The sequence below is a fragment of the Acanthisitta chloris genome, unplaced genomic scaffold (assembly GCF_000695815.1).
Source record: "Acanthisitta chloris isolate BGI_N310 unplaced genomic scaffold, ASM69581v1 scaffold26734, whole genome shotgun sequence".
Classification (NCBI taxonomy): domain Eukaryota; kingdom Metazoa; phylum Chordata; class Aves; order Passeriformes; family Acanthisittidae; genus Acanthisitta; species Acanthisitta chloris.
In genome coordinates, this window is record NW_008668025.1 from 3,142 (window position 1) to 9,327 (window position 6,186).

Sequence of the window (6,186 nt, forward strand, 5' to 3'; positions counted from 1 at the left end):
CAGCAGTGGAGCACTGAGGATGGGGGATAGCCAGGCATTCAGGACCCTGCAGCTCTGTTATCCAACTGACACTGAGCTTAGCTAGCCAAGGGTTGATGGTGCTGGAGACAGACCTGCAGGGGCCTGGGTGGGCACAAGGGCCAAGTGAGCAGAGCCAGCAGCACAACCAGTGCTCCAGTGCCTGCAACCCACTTGCCTGAGAGCTGGGAGCTTGGACACTCACCAGGACATTGCATCTGTCCCCATATCCCTCACCACATCTGTGTCAACCCAGTGAGTCAGAGCATTCCCAATACTGGAGATCTCCATGGTTCCTCATCCCATGGTACCTAAGCCAATATGCCAGTGACTGACTGGCAGAGCCTTACGGGACCAGGGGCAGTGTCTGCCCAAGAGCATCTCTGGGCACAGGGATGCTCCACCCAGTGTTGTGGGACATAGGGGTACCCTGTCCTCACTGCTGGCTGCTCTGCAGGGCACTGCTGACTCAGGTTCCCACCCGGCACAGCACAGACCTCACCATGGGATGGTGTTTTCCTGCTTCTCCCAAAGTGCCGACGCTTGTGGGAACAGGAGCGGTGAAGGGGAAAGCAAACAGGGATGAGGAGTGAGGGGAAAACAGATGGCAGAGAACAAGGCGCAGTGTCAGCTGGTGGGGAGGGAGGGCTGGTGCAGCCCAGTGACTCTGCATGAGACCCAGGTCCCAGGAAGGGACTCCTGCCCCAGCTCTTGGTAACCTGGGGTCCCACAGGGTCCTAAGCTAGCTTCATCAGAACAAGCTACTTCCTACCCATTCATCTCATCCCTGCTGATGTCTGTCCTCCCACCTCCCAACAGCCCCAGGTTGTGTCCCAGCAGCCACCCTCTCCCAGCATCACCCCAGCTCTGGCTGAGACAAAGCAGCAACTCCTGGCCCAGCCAGAGGACAAGCAGGTTATGCTGCTGCCCAGCACAGCTGGGGATGGTGAGAAGAGAGGGCCACACTCCCAGTGGCCTTGCAGAAGAGCCCTCATACCAAAGGGTGAGCTCATCCCTGGGACATCATCACCTGCCAAGTGCCTGGTGCTGGCTGGATACAGCCTGGGGCCACGACTGCCTGGGCACAGGGAGCTCACCAGCAGTCTGACCCCTATCAGGAGGAAGCAGCAGTGAGAAATCAAAGGGTTGCCTCACTCCGCACCACAGTCCTGCAAGAGCAGCCCCTGTGCCCTAGCGCAGGAAGTTGCTCCACAAGCAGCCACTACACTGGGCCCAGTGTGAGAAACATATCCAGCCAAGCATCCCTCCTGGCAGGATGTGGCCCAGGGACCCTGCAGCCAGGTCACCCCACTGTCCCTCCCGGGGGATCCAGCCTGGCCCCTCACCCCTGTGTATGGCCCAGCTCTTTGCCAGGTAGGAGGCAGTGGCTCCCTTTGCTCCATGCCTAGCTGTTGGCTGAGGTGAGGAAGAGGGCTCTGCTGAAGTGCCCCGAGAACCTGCTGCAGCTGATGGGTCCTGGGCCATGCGGGGAGCAGGCACTGCTCCACATCCTCCGCTCTCCAGGCTGCTGGAACCTCAGCCTGCAGCACATTGAAGGAGCTGATTGCTAAAGCAGCCCTGGGAGGATGCACCCCAAGGGCAGCCTGGGCAGGGGACATCTAACACCAGCTCCAGGATGCAGCCAGTGGGTCAGATCCAGCTCTGGCCTCTCTGGCACTGTGGCAGATCCCTGGCCTTTCCCATGCTATTCCCATCCCTGGTTTCCACCACATGCAGAAGCCGCAGCTCCCACAGCCTGGGCACACTGCCATGGCACCCTGACAGCACACCACGGCGCCGTGCTGCCTGTGGCACCCTGAGGGCAGAGCCACGGACCAGCAGCACAGAGTGGTGCTGGCAGGAATAGGGCTGGGAGAGGAGTAGGGGCTTGGAGCAAGCGATGGCAAGAGCTGAGAGCCAGTGCCCCACACACCCTACACCCTATTGTGGCAAGCCCTTGAGCTGGGCAGTGGGAGCCCCAGTGGGGGGTTGCTGGCCACACTTCTGCCCCCGGCCTGGCCGCTCCCACTGACTCATGGCCCTGCTCACCAGCTTCCTCCTGGCATCATCCCGGGGGATTTTCTGGTGACTCTCTGGAGGCTCGGCAGGGAGCAGAGCCGGGGCAACAGGGAAACCCCCGTGTCTGCAGCACCAGCAGCCTCTGTGCCAGGCAGGGAACTCTGCAGGATGGGCTTGGCACTGCTGGCATGAGCCCTGTGTGAGGCAGCCCAGGCCAGCTCAGCTGTGGGAGCTGGGACAAAACAGGGGTCCCTTGGCATGGGCACGTGCAGAAGGATGCTCGGGGCAGTTGCTGCAGCTGGCACGAAAGACAGGAGGGCAGTGGTGAGCAGAGGCAGTCTGCAGGCAGGAGGGGGATGAGGCTGACAGAGATACCAGGAGCTGTGCCCAGTCCAGGCTGCCCGTGGCCATTTAGACCCAGAGCCCCTGAAAGGACAAGTGAGATGGAAAAAAACATGCAGACATCCTCCATCCCAGACGCTGCCTGAGCCACGAGGCTGCCTGTCACCACCGTCGCTGTGAAAAGGGGAAGGAGCAACCACCACAGCCCCTTCCCACGCCCTTACTCACAGTCACCCTCATGCAGACCCCCACGAGAAACTGGTCAAGGACCTTGGTGGGAACCAGTTGCCCACTTGGATCTCTGACTGGGGCAGAGGTTGACGGGACGCAGTGGCACCTCTGTGAGACTGCAGGTCTCCTGCTGGGAGGTGCTGGCTGGGCCAGTAGCAAGGTTTGGGGGATTGTATGGACCCAAGACCTGGACTCCAACCCTGTGCAGACAGACAAGCAGGGTGAGGGCCAGCCAGGGAGGGAGCATGGCACCATCCAGCCAGGGCAGAGGTCCAACAGCCACAACCATGAGATGCACCAGCATGACAAAGTAGTGAAGAGCTGAGGAGCCAGGAATGAGCGGAGACCTGGGCACGTCAGGCAGGGGTCAGGGGGAGATGGGAGCAAAGGACAGGACCAGGCATGTGGATAGCATCAGGCATCCTCCCAGGGTGAGGGGCCAGGCAGGAGCGTGGCAGCAAGGGGAAGCATGGTTAGAAGGAGTCAGCATCTTGTGCGGGTGAGACAGCGCTGGGCTGGGGAGAGCAAGTGCCAGTCGTACAGGGAACATGACCTGTGCAGAGAGCAGGGAGCACTTGGACCTGACAGATGCTGCAGGGAGAGCCAGTGTCACAGCCATCACGGCATAGCCAGGCAGCCGCACCCTGAGCAAGAGAGCCCTGAGCCCACCCCTGCTTTCATCCATTGACACTGCAGCACTCCATGCCCAGGGAGCAGAGCTGACACTCCACCACCAGCCACCCTGGCCATGGTACACACGGTGACCTGGCCATGGGGACACTTGGCACAGAAGCAGGGCAGGGCACAGGGAGCAGCTCTGCATCAGAGGCTCAGGGCCCCATCGCTCCTGCTCAAGGGCTCCAGACAGAAACAACATTCCTGCACAAACTTCCCGTGTCTGCTGCCCTGGCGCCAGACCCCGCGTGGGCTGGGACTGCAGCCTCCAGCTGGGCCCAGGACCCTTCCTGGCAAACCACGTCACATGCTGCAGCCCTGTAGAACTCTGGCACCACCAGTACCCAGCCCCCAACCCTCCCCTGCCTGCCCCAAGCTCTGTGGATGCACCTGCTCAGCTCTTTGCCTGTGCCTGCCTGTCCCTTACCTCACCTGGGGAACTCCCCACCTCTCAGCACCAGCTCCTTGCACCCCTTCATCCCTGTTTGCCGGGGCAGGAGGTGGTGTCCTGCCCTGCAGCCCATTGCCCCCAGCCCCAGTGCTGCTGCTCCCACAGTCTCTTGTCTGGGTGACGATGACGTGGCCAGTGTTATTGGGCGGCTCACTCCTCCCTGCAGGCACTGAAACCAGCACTGCCGTGTCACCACCCAGCCCAGCTGCAAACCACACATGACGGATCCCCTGGCTGCCACACCAGCTCTCGGCTCCCAGGTGGGTGGCACAGTCACCTCCCTGTGTTGGGCTGGGACATCCCACTCTGTGTCTTCCCCAGCCCCTGCACACCGTGGGAAAACCCCATCTCTTGAGAATGCTAGAGTGGGAATCCCATCCAGAGCTCCACTCGCTGGGCACTGGGGGTGGCAGCCAGCACAGTGGCACACCCTGTGTCAAGGCCACTGGCGGTCTGCTCCAAACACCGTGGGGCTCTTGTGCTTCAGGACTTGCTTTGCTGTAAACTCCATCCCATCCCTTGACCCTCCTCCCACCTCAGCTTCTGCCTCCAGCTTTGACCAACCTTTGTTCTGCCAAAATTTTCCACCTGCAGGAAGCAGGAGCACAGAGTGTTTAGGCAGGTGAGGGGGGCACAGGGTCCAGGTCACCTGTGGTGCCTTTGGGAAGGGGTGTTCATGGGCAGCCCTGTGGCCATTACTCCCTCAGCACCCCCTCCAGGGTGACCTGCCAGATCAGCCCCACAAGGGTGTCTCCTGCACCCCACAGGGGTGGGATAGGGGCTGGGAGGGGAGCAGAGCAGGACAGGGCTGAGTGGCTGCCAGCTCTGGAGGGCACAGCTGCTGTGACCATCAGTGTCATGGCACAGCACGGGTGGGCAGTGTTTTGTTCCCGGTGGTGAGATGGGCACAGCAGCTGCCTGCTAAAACAGGAAGAGCAGCAATTGTGATGATGATGGGGAACCTGCCTGCCCATCCACACACGAGGGGACAACGTGGCACCAGGAATCCGCGGCTGCCAGCAACAGAGCGGCTTGGGAATATGAAGCGGGGGTTTGTGGAAGGTGGAATATGGGCAAAACTGGTGGTATTTAATTGTAAACTGCATGAAGCAGAAGGAAGGGCGGTGGATGCAACACGCTCGGGTTTCAGTTAAACATTTGACAACTGTTCTAAAGCTTGCTGCCAAATTAACTCAGAGAGGCTCAGTTGTCAACACAGGCATATGGACAAAGCCCAGGCAGCCCAGGAATGGCACACGGCCTGGCTGGTCACCGGGAGCTCCACGGACACATGACCTGGGGCCTTTCAAAACTGGGTGTCACAGGAGGGGACGAAGGCAGCCCCTGGGCTGCAGGAGCACCGAGATGGAGAGAGTAGCTGTGCTACTAGGGGAGGAGAAGGGCTGAAAAGCACCGGAGTAAGAGCCAGCAATCCTATGGAAGCTGCTATGCCCCAAGACCAACGGGGTGGAGAACAGCTCCAGAAACTGCTTGCTCAGCTCTGGGGTCTAGCAAGCCCCTACCATGGGGCAGAAGGAAGGGGGACTGAGCAGAGCAGCCCCACAGGACCAGCCACGAGCAGGGCTGCAAGTCTGACAGAGTCAGGAGCCCCATTGCAGCACCAGGTACCACCCCCCTGCTCCAGAGGTGCTCAGCCAGGCAAAGCCCTGCACAGGGGATGAGCACAGGGGACAGGAAGAGCCCAACACAGCGCATGCCTGAGGCCTCTGGGGCCCTGCTACACACACAGTTCTCTGCCCACCTTGTTTATTTTACTTATATTTCAGTAATCTGCTGATTACCATTTTTTAACTAACCAGCAGTGATGAATCAGCAGCACGGGAGAGGCTGGAAGTCGGTGGCCTTGGACCATGGCTCCGAGGTCTCAGGGTCTGGGAAGGAAGCCACAGGATCCCTCCAGAAGGGGAAAAAACATCCAGCAACAGCAGCAGCAGTTCTGGCAGGCATGAAGGGGCCAGCTGTTTGCATCCAGCTGCTCCAAACACATCCTGGAAAGGCTGTTGATAGTCCCGAAGCCTTACGGGAATGGCAGCCATGGGTCCAATCTGGGTGCAGGACAAAGCACATGGGAGAGGGAGCACACAGCACAGTTCAGCACCACTGTCACTCTGGCCTGTGGGCAGGGCAGGCACTGACAGTGCAAAAAGCATTGGGACACACAGGGAGAGCCCCTCCATGCCCTGGGCACAGCCGCTGGCAGCACCTCCTGGCCTGGAGAGCAGAGCCAGGGTCAGCAAGCTGCCTCCTGCCAAAGGGACTGTGCATGGATGTAAGTGGCCTCCCCACAGGCTTCCCTGGGAGCAGCTCCTGCCTGTCTCAGGAACACTCTGTCTGTCCCAGGAGCCCCTGCCCAACCCCAAGGGTGGCATTACAGCTGAGGCCATGGGTTCAGCCACAGCCTCAGCAACCACAGAACACAGGCATTATTC